A 17,479-nucleotide genomic window follows, 5' to 3' on the forward strand; every position below is an offset into this window, starting at 1 on the left:
TTCTCCCTCTCCGAGTCTTCTCTGGCTGCCTTTTATAGCCCTCTGGCTAGTGAGGCCCACAGCTGCTTCTAATAGCCCTTCAGCCTGGGTTTGCATAATGTTTACCATCAGCCTTTTCAGCCAAGCTGTAGCCACAGAGCTGTGGCTTAGCCATCAGTCCGTCACAATATATTTGCCACATGTGAAAAGTTTTTCAGTGATAAAACATTGATTACTCAAATTCATGCTGGGATGTATTATTATGGAATGCCTTCCCCATTTCTTATGTTCACAACATTCCCCAGCCATCAGAGTAAAGTTCTCTATGACTTATGTGATAGTAAAAGCTCTTTGCAGAAAGGATTACTGTGTGGGTTTGTTCAGCACCTAGCACAATGGTTTCTACAACAGAACAAATAAGTAAATCAGTATACTACAATGATTAGTACAAAGATTTATCGCTATGTGCTTTGAGCAATTATTGATTAAATTGTAAACCAAATTAAGTGTGTTTTATAGCAATTCAGCAGTGGAAAAAAATAAGTCTGTGATACTAATTTTATTTCCTCCCCTTTTTTGGACCCTTTTTTGGTGCGTAGAAGATTTAAGCGAGATCAACATTTCTCTGTATACATATATATAAAGAGAGAGCGAGAGAGCGAGGAAGGTGACTGAAGAATTTGTTTTGATTACAAGTTTAGTTAACCTGCGTTGTGCTTCAGGAGAAACTGACATTATCTGGTATGGATTCTCAGTGAATGGACCTTGCCTAGAATCTGTCAGCTGGAAACTTTTAGGCCTTCGTCCTACAACAGCATCCACAGAGGTTTAATGGTCTGCCCATGAAGATTCTACTGGAGGATCAACCCAACGAGCAGGAAGCCTCAAAACTCCTCAATCTCTTGTTTCTATTTATATACATAATTAAAAATCAAATTACATAAATTTGTTTTGCTGTTGTCCTTTTCTCACATACTTTGAATGAACTTAATATCTGATATTTTCAGTTTCTGAAGGGAAGTAATTAGAGTCTCGTGTTTCAGAGGGGTAACTGTGTTAGTCTGTGTCAGCAAAAACAACAAGGAGTCCAGTGGCACCTGAAAGACTAACTATTTGATTAAGGCATAAGCATTCATGGTGATCTGCAACCCATGAAAGCTTATACCCTAATAAACTTGTTAGTCTTTAAGGTGCCACAGGATTCCTTGTAGAGTCTTATGGCCAGTTAACAATGTTTATTTCTTTAAACAGGGAAAAAAGCCTAAGTAGCATGTCAGTAGTGTAACACTGCTGAACACTGGTTAACAGATTACCAATGAACACAATTACAACGACCCTCTGTTTTGTCTGAGTCTTCCCCCATTTTTATACAAATCTTCTGCCTCATCTGTGCCAGTGGGAGGTATATAATGGAGCATCTGTGAGTTGCTTTCTAGTAGATGGATGGGAATGAGTTGTTTATATTTGTTCTCTCTTTGCTTGAATGCACAGCTCAGTGAGGATTGGAATGTTGTGTTGGTGGGAACCAGCCATAGCATAACCTGTGATTGTTTCCTTATTCTCAGCCAGGCGGAGAAGAGAGCTGTGGAATAAAGGAAATGCAAACGAATATGCAAGATTTTTAAATGGTTCTGTGCACAGTTGATACCCTTTTCATTATTTGCTGCCACATACACGAATCACTTTCAGAGTGAGGGATTCTCTGAAGATTTGATAAAATGCCGGTAGCTCACCATCTAGACTTTGTTAGTGAAACTTAAAATCTTGCAAATTAACCCTAGATGAGTATATGTAACATACCAATGTCTTTTTAGGCATGACTTAAATCAGATTGGATCAAAAAATATTCAGTTTCTATGGCTATGTCTAGACTGAAGGCTTCTTTTGGAAGAAGCTTTTCTGGAAGAGATCTTCTGAAAAAACTTCTTCCGAAAGAGAGCGCCTACACAGAAAAGCACATCGAAAAAGTGATCTGCTTTTTTGAAAGATAGCGTCCATTCAGTGTGGATGCCATCTTGCATTTAAGCTGTGATTACTATGGATGGAATGGCCTCCAGGGCACCTGTGCTTTTTCCTCTTTCGAAAGAACTCCCTCTTCCCCATTCAGACACGCCTTTTTCCAAAATAGCTCTTTCGGAAAAAGGCTTCTTCCTCGTAGAAAGTTTACCAATGTTGGAAATCCCCTTCCATTCTTTCGATTTTTTTTTTTTTTTAAGAATACAATTGCAGTGTGGATGTGAAGTTTTTCCAAAAAAAACTGTGCAGTGTAGACATACCCTGTCTGACAAATGTCCTTGCTGCATGTATTCCATAGACAATGAAAAAACCCAAATTTTGCAATCCAGATGTTAGCCTGTGGGGAGATTTTAACCAGGGCCACTGCTACAACTCATCCCAAGTGTGTGTGGTTATCTAGGTCAGCAGAATTATTTAAAAGAGAAATGTTTCGCACGTTTGAGCAATTTATGCTGGATTGGCTGGTTTTGTCAATTCCCTGAGGGAAGCAGAACCCCTTTTTTAGCATGAAAACTACACAGCAATCTTTTGTTTTATCAGGCTATAAAGTCTTGAGGTCATGTTTCTAATGTTAGCATATTTTAAAAGAACCACACAGGCCAACTCAGCTACATTGCTCAGATATATGAAAAAGCGATGCTCCTGAGCAGCATAGTTAGACTGGCCTAACCCTTGTGTGGATAGCACTTGGTCAACTGAAGAATTCTTTCACCAAAGTAGCTATTGCCTCTCAGGGAGGCAGATTATGTACGGCAGTGGGAGCACTTCTGTTGGTATGGGGAGTGTCAGACTGAAGAGCTGCAACAGCGTAAGTGCAGTGCTGTAGCAGTGCCCCGGTGCATTTCAAATGTTGACAAACCCTCAATGTACTCCCTCTTCCATCTCATAAGTATATTATACACTCCCTGATTTGTTGTGGTGCACTTCAGTCCAGTACAAACACAAACTGCTGCTTCTCTTTTTCAGGAGAATAACATCTTGTATTGTCTAGTTTTTCTCCCGGAGAAAACAATTTGGCCATGTCTAGACTAGCTACTCAATTCACGTAGCTTTTTCCGATTGCTTTTCCAGAAGAGGCTTTTCCACCATTTGGCCCAGTCTAGATGGGGCCAAATGGCAGAAAAGCCTTCTCTTTCGGCAGCAGGGGCGGATATAGAGCAGGGCGAGCGGGGCAGCCGCCCCGGGCCCCGCGCTTCAAGAAGTCCCGCGCATGTGTCATGGTGCCACTGCGCATGCGACGTGTCAAAGGGGGGGCCCTGCAAAATTGTGCTGCCCTGGGCCCCGCAAAATCCTCATCTGCCCCTGTTCGGCAGAGCCCTTATCCCTCATGGAATGCGATATACAGGGCTCCCCAAAAAAGCACGTTTGCTCTTCCATGAAAAAAAACGGAAGAGCAAACATGCTCCCTGGACACGGTGGGGTTTTTCTGGGATATCAGAGGTATCCCGGAAAAACCCCATAGTCTAGACATAACCTTTGTTCCCATTCAGTTAATTAGAAACACAGATGTAGGTGCATAAACCTTGTTCAGTACTGGTAGGCATACAGTTTATAAGACCTTTGTTCTTGATGCAGAATGTAAAACGAATACTCTGTGTATTATTACATTATTGTAAAACAACATCCAGGTGATTCAGACATTTTGAATGAGTATTTTAAGAATACTATGGCTTGAAGAATCTATAACTAAGATTTTTGTATAGTGCCCAAATCCCAAAGAGGCTTGAAACAATGTTGTCAGAACGTATTTTCCTTCATCTCCCATATTCTGATTTGTTTCTGTAAATTAACAACTGTTTTGTGTCCAGTGTTGTTCAGGTGTGTAGGTTGTGGAGGGTTAAAGCTATTGCTCCTAACAACTTGTGATAGTTGGCCATTAGTCTGACTTGTCAAAGATGCTTGATTTGTGACTGGTTGGCTCCATCTATAATTAGCCATTCCAGATCTTTGTTTAGACTATTTTATAGTCAAAGTCACACAAGCTGCCTTACCAGTCTGGTTGTCTCAAGGTAAAATAAATGTGTATTGCCTTGGCTTACTCTGTTTATTGAGAAGGACAGGAAATGAAGTTTAGCACTAGAACATAGATGCTTAGATACCATAAAGATTAATGTGGTATATATTACCGACAAAAACTGAACTGTTAAAAACATAAAGATTATTGTGGTTCAAATGTCACTTTCTGGATGTAACTAATAAAAGGCTGCAAAAATAACAGAAGGAATGGCTGCAAGATGCAGGTACCTAACTTAAAAATGTAGCTTTGCTTGCAGCAGTGAAGGAACTGCAGTGACAAGGAACAAAACTGGAGCTGCTGCAGATTTTGAGATATCAGTGTTGTGGATGCAACTCCATTTTTCCATTGGAGGGAAGACAGATAGACAAACACACCTGTGTATAGCAGAAACTTATGAGGATAACTTTTGTGGGGTACTTCTATACAATAGGGATGATCTAGATTGAAGTTAATAAGATTTGAACATTTAGCCCTTGTGTTTGTACAGCAACTTAAACTTTCAATATCTCTGTGGGCTTGCCATGGTGGCTTTGTTGTTATGCGCTGTCACGCTGATAACAATTAAGGTGAATTGCCAGAAATGTGCATCCAGACCTATTAACTTGAAATATCTTCATTCAATGCTAGAGCTCAACATCTGCTTCTGCAAAGAATTTATCTCCCTACCTTTCAGAGATAATTACCCACACCTGCCACTGTCTCTTGGCACAGACACTAAGACTTGTACACCAGATATAGGCTTGTTAATATAACACCATCCATATCTATATTCAGTCCATTCACAGGGAAGATGTTCCAAAAAAGATGGCTAGGGTTTGGAGGATTGTAGAAAACCCTCCTTTGTGTTAACTAGCAGTATAAGGTGGGTGGAGAAGAGAAAGAAAGCTTTTTCTTTCAGAAGGTAGGTGATGGAGCAGCAAACTTAGGGGGGTAACTCTTGTGAGCTAGTCAAAGGGTGGTATGAAAGATGTAAGTTGCAATGGAGAAGTCCTTTCCCTTTCCAACTGTTTTGGTTTTAATTTGTTTTAAAGTTAAATGCTATAAAAAAGCTTGCTAGCTTTATTTAATCAGAAGGCAAGAAAATAGTTTCCTTTTGGGGGAGGGGTTGAGTTTACAAATTGATTTATGTAAATTTAGCAACTTGCAGCCTCACTTCCCTTTATAACAAAGCCACTCTCGGAGCATTTCCTTCTTCATGCAGCATAGCTATGTGCAAGCTGTACTTTCCAGTTTATAGCATGAGTCAGAAAAGTAAACTTGGTTCAAAACATCATGCTTGGGCTTCACTGATGTGTACAAAGAGTTGTAACTTAACACACAGTGCACAAGATTCTTCCTTGAGTTCATGGGGAATTGTACCTGCTAAGTGTCCAGGCTGAATTTGGCAGTGTTTTTAATATTGATTGTTTGCAAATGGTGTCAACTAAAACTGGCTAGTGAAAACAATACAGCAGCATGTGTACCATCACATACCAGACGTGACATACTTTCCATATCCTGCTAAAGAAGTGACTAGCTCCATGCACCTTAAATGAGTCACGAATGTCTGTGGCAGGAATGCCCTGCTCATAATGTACTCCCTGCTATCAAGTTCAGACAGCCATGTGGCTCAACAGTGTTGTGTGCACTCTAAAAGAAAAATGAAGAAGACAGATAACTTGAATAGTTACTGAGGAAACGCGTTGTGGTATTAACTGTAACAAATGGCTTACTTCGGTGTCTGTAGTTTGTTGTTAGGTTACTGATAAAATGGTGCGTGGTACCTTGTCTCTCCTCCTGTCCTCTTAGTTTGCACCTAGCAATAACAAGAGGTCAACTGGGACTGACTCAATTAAGTAACAACATGTGGCTGCTTGGCTATCATCCATCTCTTTGCCAACCAAGTTCAAAAGGAGCTAGAGCCAAATCATACACAGTCTTTTGCTGCCTAGTAATTGAATAGCTCTTGTACAGCATTCAGCCTCCATAAGGACATAAGGCCTTACGGATGTTTTATTTATTTATTTAAATATTTTTACCCTGCCTTTCTAGTTAAAATATTCAAGGTGGCTTACAAAAAAAAAAAAACCACAATACAAATATATATAGAAATTTAAAATATGAGACCCCAGAGGGACATAACCAGCTAAAAACATATAGAGACTGCATATTGGCCTTCCAGGAGTGAGATCAGTATAATCTCTCTTTAGAGCAATTATTTTAGTTCTCTGTTGAGCAAGCTAAGGATGTAATAAAAATATGAAGAGATCTTATATAAAACTCCAGTCTCCTGCATTAATCATACTTTGTACTTCTAGAACACATTTCATGCAAGATATTAAGTGCTTTATTAGCATTCATGTATTCACACTTCTCTTAGCTAGGGAAGTGTAAACTAGCCCTGTTAATAGTAATTCTGTAGGATTTACCATTTGTGGATAGGCCCCTGTCTGTTTTTTGTGGCATTTTAGGAACAGGGTGGCATGTTTATAATTACAGTTATTTTGATTTGAAACAGTAAGTGGAAAACCAAAGCTACTCCCAGAACTTTCTTTCTAGAGCCCTAGTTTTGGTTCTAGTTTCCACAATAATGAATGCTCCTTTTAGAAAGTAACCTACCGTAAAGAGGCTGGGAACAGCCACAAGATACACCTGAATGAACCAAAAAGCCAGGCTAATAAACAGCTGAGATGAGGCAGCCCAGAAGTGTGGGAAAGTAAGATGGGAACTTCCCAAAGGAATGGAAGGACTTAGCCCATACCTTCTAAAGGCAGTTAAAACCCCAAATAAAGACATGTTATTGTTTTATTTGATTATTCATTTCCTCTATTGCATAAGCTTGCTCTGTTTCCATTTTTTCCTGTTTAGCTTCTGTCTGGGTTTCCCGTTTGTCCTCGAACTCTCTCCTGTATCCACCTGACTTCCTTTTCCCTCATTCTTAGCTCCTCTCATCTTCCCCCTGATTCCTCCCCTACACATGTCCTCATGTCCCCTTGTGGCACTGCACCCTATCTTCTTCACAATGATTATATTATTATGACATAATCATGGTGTATTTTGTATAAGATAGATGCAATGTGAGATTCATTGGAAAAGGTACAATTCACTTAATATGATTATCCTGTTTGTATGTATGTATCATTTTTGTATCTGAAGTTATATATACTGGTACTATGTCTGGACTTCAAATGTAATTACACTTGAGTAATGTCCACTAGACAAGATGCTTTCAGCCTAGATAGCTGGTTGGGAAGGGCCAACTGAGGGCGATGAGCCATTAGGGAAAACAATAGGCCTCAGGAGAACCTTATCCCCATTGGTGAGATTTCCTGAAAACACTGTTATGACTCTATAAGGACATGTGACCAGATCTTATGATTCTGGACTCCATCTTAGGATGTCTGTGTTTTTCCACAAACTGATCTGAGAACCAAATACTGAAACAATGGGTTCCCACTATATGCTAAATATGTGTTAGATAGGGAGTAACGACATCTCTTGTTTTCCACTCCCCACACAAGAAGACTCCTGGAAACACCTCAGGAACAAAGACTGAACTGGGAAAAGGGCTGGACCCAGGCTAGAGGGATTTCTAGCCTGTTTATGAAACACATGGAGACTCCATGCTGCAAAGCAAGTGTAGCTTGTGCCATAAGAGCATGCAGCCTGCTTATATCATCTATCGGGGGAGAGATTCTTGAGTCAAATGCTTTCCAGTATGTTAAGCTTAGTTTGTGTTTTTGTTATTTAGTAGGTAGTCTGCTTTGATTTGTTTGCTAACACGACTACTTAAAATCTATCTTTTGTAGTTCATAAATGCATTTTATTTGAATTTAAGCCAGTGAGTTTGGAGTAAAGTATGTGGAAAATGTAATTCAAGAGGCAAAGAATATTGCATATTCTTCTCCACACTGGCGAGTGGGAGGACTCTATGAGCTTGGACTGTGCAGTGCAAGATGGTATAATTTGGTGCTTATGCTCCAAAGGGGCTGCATGTCTGGGGAGGTAAGATTTACCTTGGCTTTTGTCTTGCTGCTGTTGAGGGAGAGAGTCTGCACATAACTGCAGGTGGGTGTGTCCCTCCCTGTGTGTATGCTGGTGGAAATGTGAGACCAGGAGCATGTCTGCAGCTTGTCACAGCAGCACAGCGTGAGAGGGAGCCCAGGCTAGTGGGTCAGAAAGTACAGTGGTACCCCAATGCCTGGTGGCACTTCCCTAGGCGAGGTGAAAACTTACACACCTCGCGTAAATGAGATCTGTTTCGGGAAGATGTTTGAGGGTGTGAAGTTGCAGTTGTGGGTATCCCTACTATCAATCTATTGCTGTTGGACTATTTAGTTAGTCCTTTTCCCCCCCTAGGTTTTATTTTAAATTTACCTACTTTTGCTAATATAAGTCAATCAGCGTGAAGTACACACTCCTGGATGTCATTATGCATGTGAGATGTACTATCTTTTTCTAAGTTGTCTCCTCAGATTTTAGCCGGTGCTCCTAGATGAATGGTGTTACTCTGAGTTTCCTGATAAGATTTCCAGAGAGGACTGAAGCTTAAACTTGGGGGGTAAAATTTTTCCCTCTGGGTACAGGCAATGCACATTTTTAATCTGGTCCCCGACTGGACAGCCCTCGTGACGTTCCAATGGGACGTTCCTACATGAGATGTGGTGACATGCCCAGATGCTGGCGTGCTTACAAGTAGTAGGGTCCTCATCAGGGCAGTGAAGAACCAGCATGAGATTAGGCAGCTTGCCCGAGGTCATGCAGACAGTCGGTGGTAACACCATAAATAGAATCCATCTGTTCTGGTTTCCAGTGTGTTCCTGTAGCCATGTAATCCTTCAGGGAAAGAGGCCAAAAAGTTGTATCTTCCAGACATTTCCTCTGAACTTTGGCTAGAAAGTACACGCAGTAAGTGTCCAGCTGAAGGAGGTAACAGCCAAGCTCCTTGTGCTTTATCAGACTCAGAAAAAGAGGACAGGTTGGAGTGCTTCACAAATGAAATAAATGAGAAAAAATAAGGCACCAGGAAGAAATGAATACACTAAGGGAAAACAAATGAAAATTTGTAGAGTGAGTGGAAGATGAAAGAAGAGAGGACTGTGAAGAGAGAACAAAAATGGCTAACTTTAAGTTTAGTGCCCATTATTTATGTTTTGTGATTTTTACCGTTTTCCTGACTGAGGTCTACTACCTACCTCTGACTTCTCTTCCCCATCCCCCTGCTCAACAGCACAGTCGTAGGCAGTCACAGACTTCCTTTGAAGCTGAAGATTGTGCATTTTTTAGGGACTGCAGTTTTTAAGAAAACAGGTGACTCATCACACTCTAGCAACCTATCCTGATGCTTAGCAGCTTTGAATATTATAGTAGAAGGGATCATTCCCCAGAAGCTATGTGTGGAGGGGATAGTGCAGTTGCATCTATGGCTACAGTCTTTCCAGGTCTTGCAGAAGTTGTAGGGAATGGGAGAAGAAAGGAGAATGTACCCTGCCTTTCAGGCAGCCCCTTGTAAATCTGCTAAAAATTAATACCTGCTGAAGCAGTACTTACTCCATGCACCCCTCTTTCAGGCTGTGCTGTCACTGAGCTGGAGAAAATGGCAACTTTGGCAAGAGACACTGCAAAAGTTTAGGGTCGCTGAATGTAAAGCCCTGTTGCTTCCAGTGGTGGATGTGGAGATGTTTTTTTCTTTTTTTAAAATAGTGAGTAGGAAGACTTGTTTGTGGTGGGAAAGCAAACCCTGCCCCTCTGAGACAGCAGTTTGGGAGGGAAACCGAATGGAGTTTTTCTCTTCTTCCCAGATGGATATTTTTTCTGTAAGAAGGTGGCAATTCTCCTCCATGCTTATCGTGTGTGTGTGTGTGTGTGTGTGTGTGTGTGTGTGTGTGTGTGTGTGTGTTTGTGTGTGCGAGAGAGAGAGAGAGATTTGTAATGAATGTGAGAACTTGATCTATCTTTTACTTTGTTAAAATGCTCCTTTGAACTTCATTTATCTTGAACATTCTATTGCTTGGAAATAGAGGGAATTCTTCCTTTCTCTCTCCCCCTTTCTTGGCAAAACCTCTTAAAATGATATGCCGCTTTAAGATCCATTAGAAAACTGAATGTGTTTTTTAATGCCCCCAGAAAGAGCTGGTTTATTCTCTGGAAACAATTTGATCTGTTTTAAGAAATCTTTTTATCATCATAGACCAAAAAAACAACAACAAAGAAGTAATGCAGACTGGGTTGTAGGACCAGTTCTCTCTCACTTATGTTCATGTAACCCCACTGACTTTATTCTCTTTATAGTCTAACTAGTGAAACAAAACAGAAAATAAAACAAACAAAAACTAATCCATGTTACTGAATACTAAAGTACACATACCAAGCCATATTTTGTTAATATGATAATTCCAGCCTGGATTACCAAAGCATCTCTTTAAGGATGATTTGCAGGATGTATGTTTGAAGATTACAGCTGAGTTGCATAATAATTTTTGTGTCAGCCACAGCAAGGGAAAGGACTTCCTGTTGAACTCAGAATTGCCAGGACATACTGTTCACATTAAGACTGACTCAATGAGTAAAGATTGCGAACAAACCCGTTCAGTAATAGGGCAAGAAGGAACAGATCTATAGAGCCCTGCAAATGTGCGGCTATTCGCTTTTTATCCACGCGTATTCACATCTGTGGATATGGATGCAGAAATCTATGGCTCATTTTTGCAGATATGGAGGCAGATGAAGATACAAATTTTGTATCTAGAAATTTGTACATATCTGCTTTATATCCGCATTAGTAGATGTGCAGGTGAACTAGCCCATGATAGTGTGTTAGGTGTCACTAAGTTGTGATGGTGTCAGTAAGGTACATGTGCAGGCAGAGTTGGCAACAGGGCTTCTTGCAGGGATTGGTTCCTGGGTTAATATTTCTGTTGTGTGGTGTGTAGTTGGCAGTGAGTATTTGCTTCAGGTTGGGGGACTGTGTGTAAGTGAGGGCTGCCCTGTCTTCCAAGGTCTGTGAGAGTGAAGGATCGTTTTGCAGGTTAGGTTGTAGATGGTTGATGATGAGTTGGACAGGGTTTAGCTGATGAGTTGTATGTAATGGCCAATGGTGTTCTGTTGCTTTCTTTGATGGGTCTGTCCTGCAGTAGGTGACTTCTGGGTACCTGCCTGTCTGTGTCAATCAGTTTCTTTACTTCTCTGGGTGGATATTGTAGTTTGAACAATATGTGGGTAAGATAGAGACTGTGTAGGTGTTTGCCTCTGTCTGAGGGATTAGACAATGGATAATGTGATATGTTTGAATGAAAGCTGAAGGCATATAGGCAAGGTCAGTAAGTTTCTGGTATAGGGTGCTGTTTATGTGACCATCACTTATTTGTACAGTAGCGTTCAGGAAGTGGATCTCTTGTGTGGGATGGTCCAGGCTAGGTTGGTCATGAGGTGGAAACTGGTGAAATATTGGTGGAATTCTTCAAGGGCCTGGGGGGGCCACATGATGTAGATGTAATCAGTGTAGCACAAGTAGAGGAGGGGCACTTGGAGATGAGAGCTGAGGAAGCATTGTTCTATGTCAGCCATAAAAATGTTTTATTGTGGGGCCATGCAGGTACGCATAGCACTGTTGCTGACTTGAAGGTAGAAATCATCCCCACGTCTGAAATGGCTGTGGATGAGAAAAAATCACAAAGCTCAGCCACCAGCTGTGCCATGACAGCATCAGAGATATAGTTCCTGACAGCTTGTAGTCCATCTTTATGTGGAGTGTTGATGTAAAGAGCTTCTGCATCCATGGTGGCCAGGATGATGTTTTCGGGAAGATTTGTGATGCTCTGTAGTTTCCTCAGGATGTCAATGGTGTCTCAAAGATAGCTAGGAGTGATGGTAACGTAGGGCCTGATGAGAGAGTCCATGTAGCCAGACTGTAAGGGTGCTTATGTCTGAAATGATGGGGCATCCAGGATTTCCAGATTTATGGATCTTGGGTAGCAGATAGACACTCCCCTAGAGCCCCAACCAGGGGTATTCTGTGTAGATTTGTTCCTGTGCTTCTTCAGGGAGTTTCTTGAGTAGATGGTGTACTTCCTTTGGTACTCCTACGTGGGATCAGAGGATAGTGGCCTGTAAAACGCAGTGTTGGAGAGTTGCTTAGCGGCCTCCCATTCATAATGCGACCTGTTCATGATGACTACAGCACCTCCTTTGTCAGCTCTTTAATTTTGTCAGAGTTGTTTCTGAGGCTGTGGATGGTGTTGCATGCTGCACAGCTGAGGTTGTGGAGCAAGTCATGCTGCTTGTCCACAACTTCAGCTTCTGCATGTTGGCAGAGCATTCTGTGTTGAAGTCCAATCTGTTGTTTCAACCATAAGGAAAAGTCCATTCAGCATCCTTCTTCTTGTAGTGTTGGGAGGGTGGCTTCTGTGGGTTAGTGTGCTATTCCTTGGCATGGTGGAAATATTTCCTGAGTCAGAGATGGCGAAAGTAGGCTTCCAAGTCACTGCAGAGCTGTATCATGTCCCCAAGATAGGGCAGACTCTTCTGCCGGGCTAAGTGTGTAGCTGGGTAAATTAACAATATTGGTGGGTAAGTTACAAGTTCCATTGTCGTGGCCCCTTGTGACATGTAGTTTAGATAGTTTAATGTCCTTTTACCTCTGTAGAGAAGCAAAGTGTGTCTTGTAAATGGCTTGTCTTGTTTTGTAAAGTCCAACCACGTAGAGGGTTTGTTTTTTATGGGAGTTTTTTTTATGGGAGTCGCCAGTTAAGAGAGCTCATTCTTGATCTTCTGTTTTCTGCACAGGATGGTGGTTCTGCAATTTCTTTGAGTGTGTGTGGCGCAATCTCTTGCCATAGTTTGTGTAGTATACTGAGTGAAATGGATTTTTCACCTTCACTCCATTTGGTATGATGTCCATCTGTTTGCACTTGGAAAAGAAAATGTCTGTCTGTATCTGCATGGCTTTGAAATGGGACATACTAAATATATTATTTAGTGGAATTGGCTAGTACTGATTGGCTCTCCCTGGGCCAGTGCTCCCTTGCTGGCTGCCCATTCCCAGGCTCCTTTCCTTGGGCCTCCCTGCCTTGCCACTGGCCCCCCTAACAATGGCCCAGCACTTCTCCCCATCCTGGTGCCCGCCCGCTGCCCCAGGGTCTTCTGGGGTTCCCAGCAGGGACCGGTTGGCCACTGCTGGCCCCGCGGCCACTGGTGTTCCCAGGGTTGCCAGCCGGGGCCACACAGTCACCGGCAGGGGGTTCCCCAGCCAGGGCTGCCCAACCTCACTGTGCCGCTGCTAGGGCCACCCTGCTGCTGCTAGGGATTCCAGCCACCTGCATCCTCCAGTCCTGCTTCAGCCAGGGTTCCCCACCAGAGACTGCCCCGGACACCGGCCCCACTGCCACCAGGGTTTGCTGGGATTCCTGGCTGGGGCCTGCTGCAGCCAAGGGTTCCCCAGCTGGGGCCAGGACTCCCCAGTCACCTGGCTCTACTAATGCTGGGGATTCCCTGGCCAGGGTGGAGGCTCCCTAAATGCTACCTGGCCCCGTTGATGCTGGGGGTTCCCTGGCCATGGCAGAAGCTCCCTAAATGGCAGTTGGCCCCATTGATGCTGGGGGTTCCCTGGCCAAGGCAGAGGCTCCCCAGATGCCGCCTCGCCCAGCCGGGGCTCCTCAGCCCCTGTGTTGCTCAGAGGCTGGAGAGGGATGGCAGGAGACAAATTGCTTGATCATTGTCTTCAGTCCACCCTCTTTGGGGTACCTAGTGTTGGCCACTGTCGGCAGACAGGATACTGGGCTAGATGGACCTTTGGTCTGACCCAGTACAGCCGTTCTTATGTTCTTATGTTATGTTCTTGCTTCCACCTCTTCCGGGGCCCTTTGGTCCATGGTTCTGCCAGACCACAGATGTTGCTTGGACCAGAGAGTCCTGGTTTGGGAGGTTCATCTTATACTTACAATATGCAGTATATAGAGGTACATCATTCTTTACAAGGAGTTACAATGAGCTTTTATTTAAATCTACAATAATACGGTTACTTATGTCAACAGTACAATATTGTGAATAAAATACTTAAGTCCATGGCATCATCTGAATTGAATAGACATTTCTGAGCTGGTGGGGCAGCAATGTACCAGTTGCCTTGCATGTGCCTGACTGTGAAACTGTATTTCTTTTTGAAATCAGTAGGATTTGCCTAGCAACAGCAGAATCACACTTCTTACACACTTACCACTAGTTCATATGTAACACATTCTATATGTCATGGTGGTATAAAAGTTTTATTGGCATAAGTTTGCAACAGTCATGTTACTGATGAAGATGGAGAAGACCCAAATGAGCTATGCATGTCAGCCCAAACACATGCCTGGACATTACATCATCCTGTGGTTAGTTTGGGTTGTTTTATGTCACGTACAGAGTGTTATTGAAACTGTTTTGTTAGTTTTTATTCTTTCATATTGTATTACTCCACTTGTGAGGTCATGATCCTGAACACTTGTTCACGAATGAAACCACTGATGATGAAAATCAGTGTCAAATTCCACTTCTGGAAAGAAGCATTCAGCGAAATCCAGTATTGCTCAGTGTGGCCAGTGTGTGTTACACCTGCGTCCGATCCAGTATGTGATTCTCTTACAGGCTGGGCTACAGACCCTGGCTGCAGAACATAGAATACAATTACTAACCGTTAAGTTTGAAAATCATCAAAATGATCCAACTTGAAAAAATAGGTTCCACTATTAGAATTAAATTATAGTTACAAAAACTCAGTTGAAATGAATCTGAGTTAGTGAGAGAGAATTTTATACGGGTTACATTCTGTCTTCCGGCTAGACTTGTGCTAATAATATTTGGATATGGGAGGCCTCTTATTCAAGTAATATCTGGATACCTGAATATTAAACTGTTTATTCCAAATCCGTTCCAGAAGTACTCCATCCTCTGCCACTTTTCATCTGAGCCCTTTCTAGTGCTAAATTGAATAGGCCACCTACTTGACCATTCCAGTAGTGCCCCAGTGCTATAGTAGCAGCAGGATTTAATTCTAATATATTTGTAAATCCTGAATATTTGCTTAGCAGAAAGATTTTGACTGGACTACTTCAACCTGGGCCTCACTTTGTTGTCACTTGGCTCTACCCACTGCGTGAGACTATGGATTTCATTTCTATCTGCCTTGTTGATAGTCTGCCATCTTTCAAATATATGCAGTTAAATAAAAAGGGTTCGCTTCTTGTAATGAGAGGAGCAGTATATGCTATAATCTTTCCTTACAGTTCCCAGTTCATAGCTATTTTTGTTGAGAACTGGCATACTATCAATGTAATTTCTTTGAATGTGGCACATATGGCCGCCTTCCTCTGCCAGTTGTGTCCATTAATTTTCAGCAACAAGTAACTCTTGTTCTTAAACAATTACATCATTATCTGGTGTGTGCCGATCTACTGAGCTATGACTAGTACAATCTCACAGAAGTACAAATAATAAAGTGAGGGGTAGCAAAATATCTTGGATGTCTCTATTTATCTCAATTATTCCCGATTTAATTTGGGTTTTAAATGTGCTGTTTCTTCACACCATTCCTTCCACAGAGCCCATAGCTGGTTGTGTGTGCCCAGCCAGCCATTTCTCATGGAATTAAGGAATGTGCACGTGAAACTGATGGCACGTCTACACTATAAATTTAAGTTGACTGAAGTCGACATCCAGCCATCTCAGTCATTTCTGTGGTTTTTGTCTGCGCTGCCCTTCTTCCGCTGGTGGAGCATGACAGGAATGGTTGCACTGACTTAAAAGGAGCCATTGGAGGTGGGAGCAGGGCTTGGAGCAGGTAACCTGGGCAGCTGCTAGGCTCCCTGCTGAGAGTGAGAAGTCTGGGCAAGAGTGGGAATGGGGAACCTTGGCAATAGCCAGGCTTAGTGCGGGGATCCAGGAGGCCAAGTGCCAGCAGAGCTCCCTGCGAGAAGCTGGGCAGCAGGAGCCTTCCCCACACCCAGTCCTGGGTGACATTGACAAGAAAGGCAGCTAACTGCAGATGTAAGTAACACGGTGTCTACATAGACACTGCATTGCCCTAAATCAGCCCCGAAAGGTTGGGAACCATTGTCCTAAATGCATCGACATAAGCCCTGCGCCTCTTGTGAAGGTGTGGTCGGGCACTGCAGCAGCAAGGCTACAGTGTAGATACTGATGTAATTAGGTTGACATAAGCTACCTTATGTTGACTTACTCTGCAACATAGACCAGGCCAAATTCCTACATTCCAGACTGAGGTCAGACATAAGTCACCCATTCCAGTAGTCCTCAGTTCCTCTTTATCAGCTGGTAGTAGAATTCGACTTTTCCCTACTCTCTGTCACAAGAGGTGCTGTGCGCATGTTGCAAATGGTTTGGCTGGTTAACTAAAACATATTCCTCCAGTGAGCTCTCATGGAGATCAACTGAGTCAGCCGAGTTCTGTTTGGGTGCAGGGCTCCTCTGTGCAGAATTTACCTCCCCTGTGCAGACTAGACTGTGTTGTTTTTTAAATTTTTCTTTAGTTTTAGTCCTAACAGGACTGCTATCAGCATGATTCTTATGTACGATGTGAGACTCAGTGACCTCTGGATTGGTGAACTTCACGTATGGTGAATCAGTAATCCCTCATTATATTACACTTGGCTATCCAGCTGGGAAGGAAGGGCTGAATTGACTAAAGGGGACTTGTTTGGCTTCTTATTAACCAAATTAATAGCTCTTTTGTTGCTGGCTTGGTGAATCTAATTATGGAATAAACTACCAGTTTGCCTTTTTCTTGCAATCTAATGTGAGCATGGCATTCTCATTGTGGCAATCCAGGGAACCTGGTCATGCACATTTATTTACTGCATATAGTTTATGAAGTGAATGTCTATGCAAAGATCAATCTGTTAGTTATACGATGTAATGAGATTATTTTGCAAGACCTGCACAAAGATCTCTGCTTCAGTTCATGTCATGCAAATAAAATTTTATTTTACTTCTCACAAATGTCACAATGAAGATGCAGAAGCAGTGCTCTAGTAACCAGTGAAAGATAGTTAATGCTAAAAAACTCTGTAGGCTGACATTTTTCAATTATTTCCCAGATTTATGTTCTATGCACAGCTAGCCTTGTTTGCAACCTGATAAATTAGACCAAAATACTTCACTGGCTAGAGTGCATGTGCAAATGTGCCATGACTAAAATAGGCTACGTGAATTAGGGAAATTCTACACATGCACCTGAATTTTAAATTTAAAAACTTAATTTTAACTACCAATATTTTCTAAGAAAAATGGGGAGAAGTACTTTTTCCCCTCTTAAGAAATGTAACAAAATATTATGGATTACATAATTAGTGAGAGTGACACAACTATCAAGGATATGAAAACTGACCAAGGTAGAGGACAGAAGCTTGTTTTTGTCAAGACTGTTTAAAATTATTGGGTCTTGTTAACATCCATTTATTCCCAATTTGATAAACACGTGATGAAAGATTTAGG

At 42.2% G+C, this 17,479-nt stretch overlaps 1 protein-coding gene across 3 annotated transcripts in view; it reads left to right on the forward strand.

Moving 5' to 3' along the window:
* APOO (apolipoprotein O) overlaps positions 1-17,479 on the forward strand; it is a 92,743-nt gene extending 75,264 nt beyond the window's left edge. For 2 of the 3 annotated variants that reach the window (XM_075913300.1, XM_075913302.1), the window contains exon 9: positions 579-924. The gene's annotated coding sequence lies outside the window, so the exon portion shown is untranslated. Of the gene's footprint in view, positions 1-578; positions 925-17,469 lie in introns of those variants that run through there. The other variant, XM_075913301.1, reaches the window with a different exon arrangement.

Source organism: Pelodiscus sinensis, chromosome 1 (assembly GCF_049634645.1).
Source record: "Pelodiscus sinensis isolate JC-2024 chromosome 1, ASM4963464v1, whole genome shotgun sequence".
Classification (NCBI taxonomy): Eukaryota; Metazoa; Chordata; order Testudines; family Trionychidae; genus Pelodiscus; species Pelodiscus sinensis.